Here is a 14093-nt window from a genome sequence, read left to right as displayed (position 1 = left end):
CGGGATAATTAAATTCATATGTATATCAAATATACATATCTTAACTTTAGATATATTTTAGTAACGTACAACAAAATATACATCTATTCTCATTTCAATCCTAGGGTGTGACCTTGTAGGTTCTTGTAACGTTAGTAGTAATTATTAGAACAATTATAAAATTACTTACAATGAGTGACATCTAGCAATATATCATTGTCACCTAAGTTACAAGAAAATATGATTCGACATATCATCTTGGTGATTAACTCTTTTATGTATTACATCCTTATGTCCTTTATATCTAGAATAGGGACAAGTCTTGGAATAGTCACACTTGTATAGCCCATCTATTGTTTCTTGATATCTAGAGTAGACTTTAATTAATGAATAGTTTGTGATATCTCATATCAACTTATTCGAGCATGGCCATGCGTTTCTAGTCTCACTCAATCAAGTGGCCTGTGATATATTTCCTATTATGTAGGAATGACAAATCCTATCTTAATCATACACACCCACTACATATATTGATATATATTCAATAACAGTCTTTATAGAGCAACCAGTTACGGAGCTTGTTTAACTGCATCAAAACATACAACAATATATGTTGGGATAGTATTGATCACAAGTCTAGGATCATACATATAGTTATCACCATGAGAAATGTTATGACTTTCACATAATAATCCAAGACATATGCTCATGGTGGATCAATCCAATACATTGTTCTCTAACAATATAATCATGTATCAATTCTGACATCTCTATGTCAATGACAACTCGTTGTTATCAATCAATAACATGTTAGTCTTAAGCGTATTATTATTGTATATGCCCATAATAATACTTGACTAGGGATCTTTTAATAATAACAATTATGTCATTACATGGACTTTATTATCTTCCAGTTTATGTTAAACACATATATATAACTGAAAATAATAGTGGCAATGCCTTTATTCAATAAAATCGGTAAATAAAGGTATTATTACAATCATCATATGATTGGTCTTTGGGCATACTCTAACAGTTTTTCCATGCATCATTGGATTTTTAGTGTCTCTAGGAAACATTCCTTGCTACCTGTTGCTCATAGCATGTGCCAACTGTCCAACCTGATTCTCCAATGCTCTCAGTGATGCTGACTGGATCTAGATTAAGGCTTAATTCCTTGAGATGTACCCCTTTAGGAGAGATTTAAGTGATGATGAAGTTGTAGCTTGGTTGAAAGTCTTCCCTTGCTAATTATGTCTTTGATGTGGTTACGCGATTGACTGATGTTGTGTCTGATGCTGATTATAATGCTACTATTGATTTCCATGATTAGATTGCACAATATTGGGATTGACAACATTTTGGCTTCTCCAAGATAAATTGGAATAGTAGTTGGCATTGTATGAGTTCCCATAAGTGTTAGAATTATCACCCCTATTAATATTTCTCATAAAACAAATAGATTGGGGGTCTTGTGGATATTTTTTTATAGTTATGTGCATCACCACAATAAACACAAGAGAGATGAGATGTGACTTTTACGTCATACATGTTTCCTGGATTTTGTAACTTCTTCATCATATATATCAATGCTGTGATTTTGGAAGCCATTGAATTTAGTGTATTAGTGTTCGTTGCTGCAACATTGCGTTTGCCAAACATGTTCCTTGTGTTGGGGTATTGATGGTCATTATTGGAAATACTCTCTAATATATCATTTGCTTCATTGTATGACTTATCTAGCAATGCTCTATTTGCTGAAGCATCGACAACCATGCGAGTATGCATGTTCAACTCATTATAAAGCATCTCCATTTGCGTTCAATGGGGAAATCAGTGCATCAAACACTTTCACAACAACTCCTTAAATCGCTCCCATGCTTCATATAAATTTTCACCTTCTAGTTGCTTGAAGGAGGTAAAGTCATTCCTCAGCTTCACATTCATATTGGGTGGATTAAAGAGCAGTAGAATGTTTTGCGCTAATTCATTCCAAGATGTTATAACAACCGGAGGCAGCGAATTGAGCCATGTTCTAGCTTTGTCTCGCATCGAGTAAGGAAAAAGCTTCAGCTTCAAAGCTTCTTTAGGAACTCTTTATTATACAAAGGAATCACACATCTCCATGAATGCCCAAAGGTGTGCTCTCGGATACTCGATATATGAATCATTATATTGTCCCATGGACTACAATATCTGAAACATCACTGGCTTCAACTCAAAGTTCGCAGTCTGGATTGTTGATTGTAAAATGTCATGATGTAAATCATCTAGGGGTTAGCACAACGTGTTCTCTTATTGGTCTATTGCGGTCATCCATGTTGTAATATTGCTATTGTTCAACTCCATTTCCAGCTGGCAATTCTCTGTTATCATCATGTGGTAATGGTGGCAAAGCACCGTTCAATTTCAGGATCAAATAAATCTAGATCATTGTCACTTTGGGACATAAATTATCACAGTAAACTGCAAATAAGAAATAATAAGAAATAAGTACCTACAAAAATAAGAAAAAATATGTAAGTAAATGAAAATAAAAACTCTAATGTAAAACTATTGCTCCCTGGCAATGGCGGCAAACACTTGATGTTGATAATAATAATGCTATACCACAGTGCAAGCATATACTATCGTATCAAAGTAATAAACAGAAGAGTTGTGTAAAAGAATAATAGAAAAATGATTGTGAAGAAAGAGTCAACAGAAAGATAATGAAATCAGAATGATAAATCTTAGGCAGTGCTACAGCATTCTAGAGAGCAACAGATCAAAGATTAAATAGATGTGGATACTATTTGTCAATTTCTACTAAGCATATACTCAAGACATTATATTCATGTGTCTCACAAAGATTAACATCATTTAATTACCAAGAGGCAACTTTCACTAGTTCTATTTAACTAAACTATTAACAATGCTCGACAATTGACATCATATATTTCTATATACCAATTTTCTTTTCACAATCACCAAAGTTGCACAACGATAGTATGAAAAATACACAACTTTCATCTCTAAAAATTATAGAAATCACATATATAAAGATAACTTCATTTATAAATCATCTATTAAGCACGCTAGCACATAAAACAAAGTTTAAACATAATACAAAGTAAGAAACATTTAATCAAACACCTTATGTTAAAAAATATCATCCAAAATTTAATAACATTCAACTAAACAACCATTACTTCCCTATCTCAACAAAGGGATGGAAAATAAAGTTGAATCCTCTTTATCACCACTACTACATGGCGTCAGTCTCTTGCTGCTGTTGCACTCCCCAGTGGTGGGTTTTGGCTTCCATGGAAGGTGGTAAAATGGGGGGGAAAAGAGGCTACGGAAGAATTAGGTTCTTAAGAAGTGAATAAAATATTGTATTTATAGCCTCATAAGGTCAAACTTTCCACCAATAGAAAAGTTTCATTCTTTTCTAAATTTCCTTTTATTTAAAATTTAAATTCCAACCTTATCTTCAATAGCTAATCGATTCAATTCCACCCTTATCTTCAACAGCTAATCAAATCCTAAAATTTCTCTAATTGTATGGTGATGTGTTGAATGCTATAGCAACGACTCAGCAACTCTATCTCGTATCAGCTCACAGCAACACCTACAACATCAGACAAAGTTACAGCATTAGAGTAGCAAATTCACAGCAAAATCAGCCCAAGATACAACAATCTCTCCCAATATGCAAATGATGTAAAATATGCTAAAATTATTCTAAATGTGATCCTAGAAATGCTAAAGTTCAAGTTTAACCTAAGTAAAAAGGCTCTAAATAATAGTTTTTTGGAGAGTTATCAGTTGACGACCAATCAAGGTACCTATAGTCTCATTCAACCAACCGAGAGAAACATCATAAGCTCGAACCCAAAGAGGAAGAGTGAAAAAGTCATAATCACACCAACTGTGGCTAGGATCATAAGGCGTTAAGGCGAGAAGGTCACCGTATAAGACCAGGGTGTCCTGCTTAAAATTTCCAATTTCGCATCACAAGAAAGAAACTTGAAAAAGAAATAAGAATCCCCAAGATGGGAGATTTTAATCACTCGGGTAGAGCCCCAGATGTTGTTGAATACGCGTATAACTGAACCAGAATCAATATCGTTGTTTGTGAAGAGTCGACCCATCATCCAATGGTCAGATGAGTCAGCAGGGATAGCTACGGTGTGCGTAGCAACAAGAAGGTCGCCTGTCTCATCTTCTGTAAAAGTAAGATTGGACAGTAAACTATGTACATCATTATCCACAGAAAACCAGTCTTGAAAACTAAAAAATAGTTGTGGGAGCGTAAGGCGGAAAGAGATAAAACCGAATGGAATAATCAGGGAGAGGTTATGAACTACACCACAATCCGCAAGCCATGTTAATCGTAAGAAGCAGTTACTCGAGTCAAAAGTAAACAGCCAAATCATCTGAACATGGGTCTTCGTGCGAGAAAAGTATTTCATGTGCCTTGCAGAAGAGTAAAAAACATGTGCACGATTCGTATCCAAAAAAAGATAAAACATGAGAGAAACTGCCGAATATCAATCCCACCCGCTGGAAACCAACTTATCCAGTCTGAAAGAGAAAGCCAGGCAGACGAATGAGATGTGATAATGGCCCCCAAGGGGGAATGTTGTCGTTCGAAAGACAACCACGAATATAAAATGGATCATTAAAACACTACAGAAAATCCCCATCATTACAGAATATAATAGAACCAAAAAAAAATTAAAGCCTGAAAGGAGACCAAAACCAACAACCAGCACTAGGGTTCGGCAGAGAACACCAGTAGCGATGACAGCCCTCGGTAGACGAAGGGATGCGAGGAAGATAAGAGAGAAGCATCAGTATTCGATAGCATCAATTATAATTAAACTTAGGGTAAAGTATAGTAATGGTCACTAAACTTTTTTAAAGCTTTCATTTAGGTCCCATAACTTTTAAAACTTGCAATACAGTCCCCCCAACATTTAGTTCTTTTGCAAAATGGTCCCCCAACATTTAGTATGTTTGCAATATGGTCCCTGACCATTTGACACCATTACACTGCCGTTAGTACGTTTGAAATATGGTCACTGAACTATTCATGCACTTTTATTTAGGTCCCCCAACTTTTAAAACTTGCAACGCAGTCCTAAATTTCATTCTAAATCCCAAATTCCTTTTCGATCTCAAATTTCCTTTTTGCTTCTCTCTTCTCATTTCCAGCGAAACTTTTCAGTCGATGATGCATGGGAAATTCTAATTTAACTTTGAATTATGTGGAGGTGTTGACTTGAATAAGGGTTCATTGAGAGAAGACCCGACCAAGGGATTATCGGGACCATCAACGATTCAAGGTGTAATGTTAGATACATGTCATCTAAGGTGAAGCATAGACGTTCAATGAAATGCTAGTGAGAAAAAAATGGGGTTAGAAATGCAGAGTTGACAAATACTACTAAGATGAAATAAGTATCATTGTTGAAAGTCACCAACAAAGCTGGAATTATTTTGTATAAATGACATATAATAATTTCTTTATTTAATCCTTGTACTTAAAGATTTTCCAACAGATGATCAAATATAATGAAATCTCAAACAACGCATTCACCTCTCGTTTGGTTTTTGTTCTTCAATTTTCCACCATGTAAATTTGTAAACCCAAGCAGTATCTTTCAGCTTTTATTTACAAAGAAAAATGGAGGAATAATTGCTTGAACGCAAAACCGTATGCGTTTATTTCTTAGCCTCTCCCCTCACTTGCAAGAAGGTATTTATTTTCTCTTTTGGGCTATTCGGAAGTAAGCTTTTCCTCTTTCGTATTTTCCCATTTTCAGCTAGCATTGTGTGTGTTTTTTGTTGAAATTTTTATGTTTCTGGAACTGCATGTCAATGATCTGGATATTCAGTGTTAGTTTTGAACCAAAACCATCTAATTTTCATTCTTTCTTCTTAATCAAAACTTTTAATACTCCTTATGAAATATATTCAGTCCATCATAATAGAAGTGAAATAGGGTCCTAGGCTAAATTTTTTTGATCTTCTTGTTTGGTTTTTCTTTAAATCAGAGAATTGGTTGTGAGCATCGACATAGTGAAATCACCAGTCTCAATCTGAGATACTGCTGGTACTAGTTTACTGGGAATTTTATTGATCCGACCTGTCGGTTTTCAGCGTCCTATGAGCTCGTATTCTTTTAATAAGTTCATGTTGATTATGGGACTGATATATCGTGAACGAATTAAATTTTTTATATGTTTTGTAAATTTTACAGTTGAATTGTATTGAATTATAGCTAGAAGACAATTTGCATGCACGCAACACGAAAGGCATCATGATAGCGTAGTATATTTGGAGCAACTACTTGACCCTGTCATGATGCCTTTCGAGTTGCTAAAGAGACTGAGAGGTGAATGTGTTGTTTGGGATTTCATTATATTTGATCATCTGTTGGAAAATCTTTAAGCACAATGATTAAACGAAGAAATTATTATATGTCATTTATACAAAATAATTCTAGCTTTGTTAGTGACTTTCAACAATGATAACTTCATCTTAGTACTATTTGTCAACTCTGCTTTTATAACCCCATTTTTTTCTCACAAGCATTTCATCGAACATCTATGCTTCACTTGAGATGACTTGTATCTAACATTACACCTTGAATCGTTGATCGTCCCGATAGTCCCTTGGTCGGGTCTTCTCTTAATGGACCCATATTCAAGTCAACACCTCCACATAATTCAAAGTTAGATTAGAATTTCCCATGCATCCCCAATTGAAAAGTTACGCTGGAAATGAGAAGAGAGAAGTGAAAAAATAAATTTGAGATCGAAAAGGAATTTGGGGTTTAGAATGAAATTTAGGATTGTGTTGCAAGTTTTAAAAGTTGGGGGACCTAAATGCAAGTGTCTGAAAAGTTCAGTGATCATATTGCAAGCGTACTAACGGAAGTGTAACGGCATCAAACGGTCGGGGACCATATTGCAAACACACTAAATGTTGGGGACCATATTGCAAATAGACTAAATGTTGAAGGACTGTATTATAAGTTTTAAAAGTTGGGGGACCTAAATGAAAGCTTTAGAAAAATTCAATGACCATTATTATACTTTACCCTTAAACTTATATATATATATGGTTTCAAATAAGTTTAGATATAAAAAAATACTAATATTCATATTTTGTTAAAAAGAGATAATATATTTCAAATATGTTTAAAAAAAATAAAAATTAACATAATATTTTCAACAACATTTATAAATAAGTAGTTATTTAATTATCATATTCGCCGTTTCTTGTTAAAATTTTGTATTACGTAAAAGAAATAGACAAAATTACAAAGAAAATTAAACGTAAAAAATATTTTTTTAAAAATAATACATTCAATAATTTATAAAATAAACCCTTATTTTTCTTAGTCTATAATATTTTTCTATACACTTTAACGCATTTGAACTCATGCCCTTGGTAATTAAAGCTAGTTATTAATGTTGTTTTTCATTGAGTATGGTATCATTAGAAATCATATAAAAGAAGAATATTTAAATATTTTAAATCAAATATATATTTTAAATTTAAATGCGTCTCATTTAAGAAATACAAAATCAGAACACATAAAGTAGCCTCCATTGTAAAAGTGAATCTTATTTTTCCTAGAGATCCTAAGTTCAAGCAGCTGCGTATAGGGTGTGTGTATGTTGTTAATAAATTAAGAAAGTTCTTAACAAATACTACCGTGTAAATCACTCAGACTATAAAAGAACTGTGAAATCATACTTTTATAACTTAAAGTTAAAACTATAAATAAAAATAAGGATATAAACATAAATTAATGTTGTTCATATGATAATATTGTATTTCTCAAAAAAAATGTTAAACATTAAATTTTAATATTTTGATATAACAAATAAATGTAAAAATATTTTTGAACTTAATCAAATATTTCAAAAATAATTAAAAGTTTACAAAACTTGAGTTTGAACAAAATGATTTTGACATGGTTTAACAAATGACTTGATTTATTTATTGTACGAAAAATTCATTTTGTGAAAATATTATTAAAATTTAAAAAAACTAAAAAATGTGTATTCTAAATTAATATATCAAATATTTTTTAGTAGATTAAAATATTTTTAAAATGCTTAAAATGTGTTTAATGCTTTTAAACATGAAAAATATTGTTCAGTCACTATTTGGTATTATTCACGATATTGTTCATGTATGAGTACTCTTCATGAATAGTGAGCTTGGAAACGTTTTATAAAATTTTGAAACTTTAGCTACATAATGCTTTTTAATGCTCGAAAAGGGTCTCCAAATGGTTATAATTCATCCTCAACGACTATAAACGACTACAAACTCATTCATCGCCATATAAGTACCTCAAGAACACTTCAAGAAGATCATTACACATATCCAATCCAAAAGATCATTAGAAAAGAGTCTTCAATCTTTATTCTTTCATTTTTATTGTACATAGTGTATTGAGTTTTATTGTATATCTCTTTATTTTATTCTTTGTGAGCTTAATTTTGTGAACAACCATCTAAAGAGGTATCCATTATCACACCCCAAAGTATGGGTTATTTTTTTAATTAAATTTTGAAGACTTAAAGAGTAATTACATCCTTTTAAAGGAAGTGGATTTAAATCCCCTCCCGTTTACCTGGAAAGGGCATGCCCACCTTCTCAAATTAGTAAATTGTTATCTCTCTCTCCATATTTCTTTTTTTTATTTTCTCTCTCTCGTATCAAATATTGAACGTCGATTCATCACCGTCCGTGAGTCTATTTATGACGTTGCACATACCATCATATTCCTCGTGATGTTCGAGTCGATCAGTGTCAAGTTTTTTGTCATCGCCGGTGTGAATGGTGGTGAGAAGACCAAAGTTTTGGTCATTCGAGTTTTGGTATCTTTGTCGTGCTTTGTCGCAAAAAGAAATTGATAAGAGACTTCCAAAACCTTGAAATACATTTCTAGAGTTTTCGGTAGCCATCCAACCACCATAGGCCACCACACGCGCCCTACACATCGTCACCTGAACCGATCCAGATCACCTAAACTAGATCGGTCCAAACTGCCTGAACTGATCCAGATCACCTGAAGTAGACCGAGGTGAGCTATTGACCGTTGACCAACCGGTCTAAAAGTCCTAAGTTCATTTTTTAGGTATGTTTTGCCAAATTCAAACATGGTAAGCTATCTTTCAGTGTTTTATCTTTCGATTCAATCCAATTTTCACATTTAATTTATGTTTATGATGTAATTCATTTTTTATGTATCTGACATATTATTGGACATCGAATTCAAGTTTGAGAGTGATCGAATGGAGTTTAAATGGCTAATCGATATGGCTCAAAAATTGAGGTAATACTTTACTACCATATGCATATTATATGGTACATGTTGGTATATGGTTGATGCATTATTGAAATGATTGGTCGTGTAAACCCTGAGGATTATTCTTAGACTTGTGTTGAATGTGGTAATGGGACAGTAAATTAATTAAGACTCGAATGTCTCATATAAGGAACTGGATGACCAATATAAAATTTTATGTTGAGTGAAGTTAACCTCGGGACCTTAAATTATGATTTTTCCTGTTAAAAGTTTAAATACCTGAAATACTTAGATGAGAAATGACAAAAATACTCTTGGTGAATAAAAAGGTCATGAATTTACCTTAATTGTTGAATTGACAAGAGAATTCGTATTTTGACTAGATAAAATTATTTGATTCACCTGTTAAATTCTTGATATGTTTGATAATATTTTAGTAATTAATTTCTAACCTCCGAGATAGCAAAAGTCTTACAATTTCTAATTCCTAAACAAACACCTAAAGACCAAGTTTGATGAAATAATTGATCTGAAGAAAATAACCAAATTACCCCTATACTCCAAAATGATCTAAATACCCCCAAAATGGAAAATTTATAAAATACCTTGAATTGTAGAATAATTAAAATACCCCTATACTATAAAATGATTGAAATACACTTGAGCTCTGAAATGATTAAATTAACCTCGATTACCAAAATGACCTAAATACCCTCATGACCTGGATTAAGACAATGCCTTTGGATAAGTTCTAAAAAGACTGGTGAAGCTTTAAATGTTATCACATCCTTAAGGGTTATAGGGTCAACCTAAGTAGGCGATCATCCTAATACTATTACAATGAGGGAATAAAATAAATACCGCCTGAATACTTCTATGCCTCCTCAAGATCTATCTAATAATGGTTTTGAATATGTTCGGTTCGACTTTATTGTTCAGTCAGTGTTAAGAAATGAATATTCGTGAAGTTTCTCTACTTGCATACTTAGTCGGTATCGCCTTTACTGTGATCATTATAGTTCAACTAGACTAAGAAACATGGTAAGATGTTTGAAATATAAAATATTGTAAATCATTGCTTACCCTAATTAATTTGAACTACCAAACTTCCCCCAAGAAATCGAATAACTAAAATACCCTTATAAGTATGATTGATAGAATCACTCTAGGAATGTCCAAATCTTAAATAAATATGATGCAACAGTTCTTGAATACCCTTTTGATATATCTGCATATTGAATGACACTAATGTATCTATTTTAAATGCCTGAATAGGTATGTTATCATTCGAACCCCTTTTAATATGGATCTCATTTCTGAAACCAATTTAAAATTGACAGACACTCTATGTTGTCATTCTTAATAATGATCAAGTATCTCTGAGAAATAATTAGATCCTCTAGTGTGTTCCATATGTGTTTGAATATTTTATAATTTTAATAGTATGACTATTATCTGAAATGAAAGTATGATCTCTAATTTCTGTTTTTAGTACAAAAGTGTATCTAGATCCGGATTTTTAATAATATTATTTACTGCCTGAATATTTCCTTTTACTAGGTTTATACGGGATCTATTATGGAGTCTATACAGATGCAACACTGATCAAGTTGGTGAATGCTTATAGACCTAAGGCAACCCTTGGGTAGGCAGGCATTGGGCCTAGAGTAAGACCTTATGGATCCTAAGGCACTCCCTTAGGATGGCTCATTTGCTTTGTGCAAAGGGTAAGTCCTTATGGACATGAGACACCCCTCTCAGGTAAGCTCCTTCGCTTCATCTAGGGTAAGTCCTTACCATAATCTCCTATGCTTCATCTAGGGTAAGTCCCTAATGCAAACTCATTTGCTTTGCGCATAAGGTAAGTCCTTACAACATGCTATTTTTCTTTGTGCATAATGGAAGATCTTACTGTATGCTCCTTTGCTTTGTGCATACAAGTAGTCTGTATGGACCAAGGTACTCTCTTAGGTTGGCTTATATGCTTCAGCTAGGGTAAGTCCTTATTGATGCAATTATGGGGAGCTCCATATCCGTGTTTGGTTGGAGGGTATTATTGTGATTTTAAAATATATTTTAAACTACTATTGTTTTTAAACGATTTGAACATTTTTTCTAGTTTTGTTGGTACACACTAGAATCCTCAACTCAATCTCCTTAATCTATCACTCTGAATGTTTTATTTAGAATGAATTTTCTTTATTGTTACCTGAAGAATTAATTAATGGAATTTGAACTCACTGCTAGAACCAGATGATGCATGTATCGATAAGAAAATTTATGTTTTTTTCGTATATTTGATGACCTATTGCATTCATTTGATATTTTTGTATTACTAAGCTTTCCCAAAGCTTACTCTATTACTTACCATTTCAGTTTAAAGGAATTGATCTTGTGTTTTTAAATACATCAGTAATGGGAGTTTTATCGACGTTGCTTATGAAGTATGGTGCATATAATTAGGGGGCATGTATGTCATCTTATATTTATAAAGTCTGAAACTTATTTTGATATTGTGTATTATTGAATTTTGTTTTAATAAATGAATGGTTCATAAAGTTTTTTTATTTATAAATTATGTAAGGATTTTTAAAGCATTAAAATTTTTTATTCTTTTTCATATTTTTTAATGGGGAGTCGCTCCAGTGGCCCTAATGTGACACCTTGGATCGGATCGGGTCACCCATTTCGATTGAGGGTGTTACATCCATTGTTTACACAAATCAAACTATGTAGGCTCTAGTTTTGCCTTAGAAAAACTAAAGTGGTTCAATCTTAGCCATTGTAAAAGATAGGGGAAGCTTTCTACCTAAGCCTTGAAAAGATATTATTGTAAAGGTTAAACCTTATCCTTGAAAGGTTCAATTCAAGTTAGTGAATTGAGAAACCCTTAGTGGTAGAAGCTAATATAGTGGATGTAGACTTCAGTTGATAAAGTTGAACCACTCTTAATTGATTGTGCCAAAAGTTTTAATTTTTGTTCAAGCTTCCACCAAATTTTCTAAAAGCCAAATCACCCCCTCTTGAAGACTTTCGGTTGATTGATCAAACTAACAAATAAAGATGAAAATAGAATGATTGAAGATGATACAATCAACTATCATTTGGTCAAAAAAGTTTGACTCTAAAAAATGGATTGATGTTATGTAAGAATACTATAAATCTATACAAGTCATTAAAATTTGATAAATTGTATCATTACTTAAAGATGAAAAATCAACAAGATGTAAATTAATTTTTAAAATCAAGATAAATATAAATGATAATGTATTCAGCTATAAGATATGTCTTGTAAATAAGGATATACTCATAAAGAAGCTATTGATTTTGTAAAGACTCTCTCCAATTTCATTAAAAAGTTCTTTCAAGATAAATATGACATGTGTTGCTCATTATAATCTTGAGTTATATCAAATGAATGTTAAGGATGTGTTTTTCAATGATAACATTGAGAAAATAATTTATACGGCACAATTAAATTTTTTATATCTAAATGGGCATTTTTTTAATGATGTTACACATTTCACAAAGTGATTATCTCATTTGATCATGCGACGAATTGTATTGACAAATTGCATATACTTTAATTTTAGTAAGACTAAACCTATTGATACTTTTGTTGTTAAAGGAGATAAATTTAGTCTTGATCAGTGTCCTAAAAATAATTTTGGAACTAAGAAAATGTAATTACACTTCAATTATGGAGAATTTAATGTATAATCAAGTTTATATGCTTTCAAATATAACATATATTTTTGAGATATTTGACAAATATTTAAACAATTCGGGTACAAATTATTGGATAGCAACTAACCGATTCATACGATATTCTTAGAAATAAAACATTATAGGTTCACATACTAAAAGTCTGATAAGTTAGAGATCATCAAGTATACAGACTACTATTATTATTGGAATATGAATGTAAAATTTTATCACATAGACTTTTAATTATGGATTGAATAGAAAAACCACTTAAATTGTTTTGCGACAATAAATTTTTAGTCCATTATTCTATAAACAACAAGAACATCTCAATCTCAAAGCATATATGCATTAACTTTTTTATTGTTAAAGAAAATTTAGACCGATTTTGTGTCTACAAAGCGTATTGGTACAAACTTCGCAATTGCACGCTTATTAAGAGACTACCACCCTAGGTCTTTTATGAGAACACTACTCACATGGATGTAATATCGTTTCAGGATATTTAATTTTAGTGAGAGTTTGCAATTTTAAATATTCATATATTATAAAGATAATTTCAATTATTTCAGTTTAAGGATACTTTAAGGTTACTTGAAGCATAAATAAAGTTTCTTTTGGTTTATTCATACTCTAATTTTGGTAAAGTTAGATGTCATTAATGTACAAAAAGGACCAGTTGAAAATATACATATTTGATTCAGGTTATGTAATCTTCACACTACACTCCATGATTGATTTATGATATTTGACTAGATTTGTATATGTGACCATTGATGGTATAGTCATGATTGATATGATAAAGATTGCTTTGATCCTATATGGATATAGTTGATGGAAGAGATTGTTATAGAATATCTATTATGTAATAGTACATTTTGAGCTAATAAGGTTATATATTTATCAGGAAATATATGTTACCTAAGTGAGACGTTGTTAGATTAAAATCTATAATTATAGGAACATATGTATAATTATTACAAAAAATAACAATCCGAAACAAAAATCAAACATGAGAAAATAAAAACAAGTTAAACTTCTTAAAAATAAAAATAAAAATTGAATAGAAAGAAAAATTACTCTTTTA

The 14093-nt window shown here is 31.9% G+C and overlaps 1 non-coding gene across 1 annotated transcript; it reads left to right on the top strand.

Annotated features, from left to right (window-relative positions):
- The first annotated feature begins 1810 nt into the window (after positions 1-1810).
- On the top strand, positions 1811-1917 carry LOC120168868. Its single transcript, XR_005520609.1, has one exon. It is a non-coding gene; the product is annotated as a small nucleolar RNA R71 (small nucleolar RNA).
- Positions 1918-14093: the final 12176 nt, after the last annotated feature.

The sequence above is a fragment of the Hibiscus syriacus genome, unplaced genomic scaffold, assembly GCF_006381635.1.
Source record: "Hibiscus syriacus cultivar Baekdansim isolate YM2019G1 unplaced genomic scaffold, ASM638163v2 tig00111721_pilon, whole genome shotgun sequence".
NCBI lineage: Eukaryota > Viridiplantae > Streptophyta > Magnoliopsida > Malvales > Malvaceae > Hibiscus > Hibiscus syriacus.
Note: the sequence above shows the minus strand (reverse complement) of the source record. Positions and strands in the feature narration are given on the sequence as shown.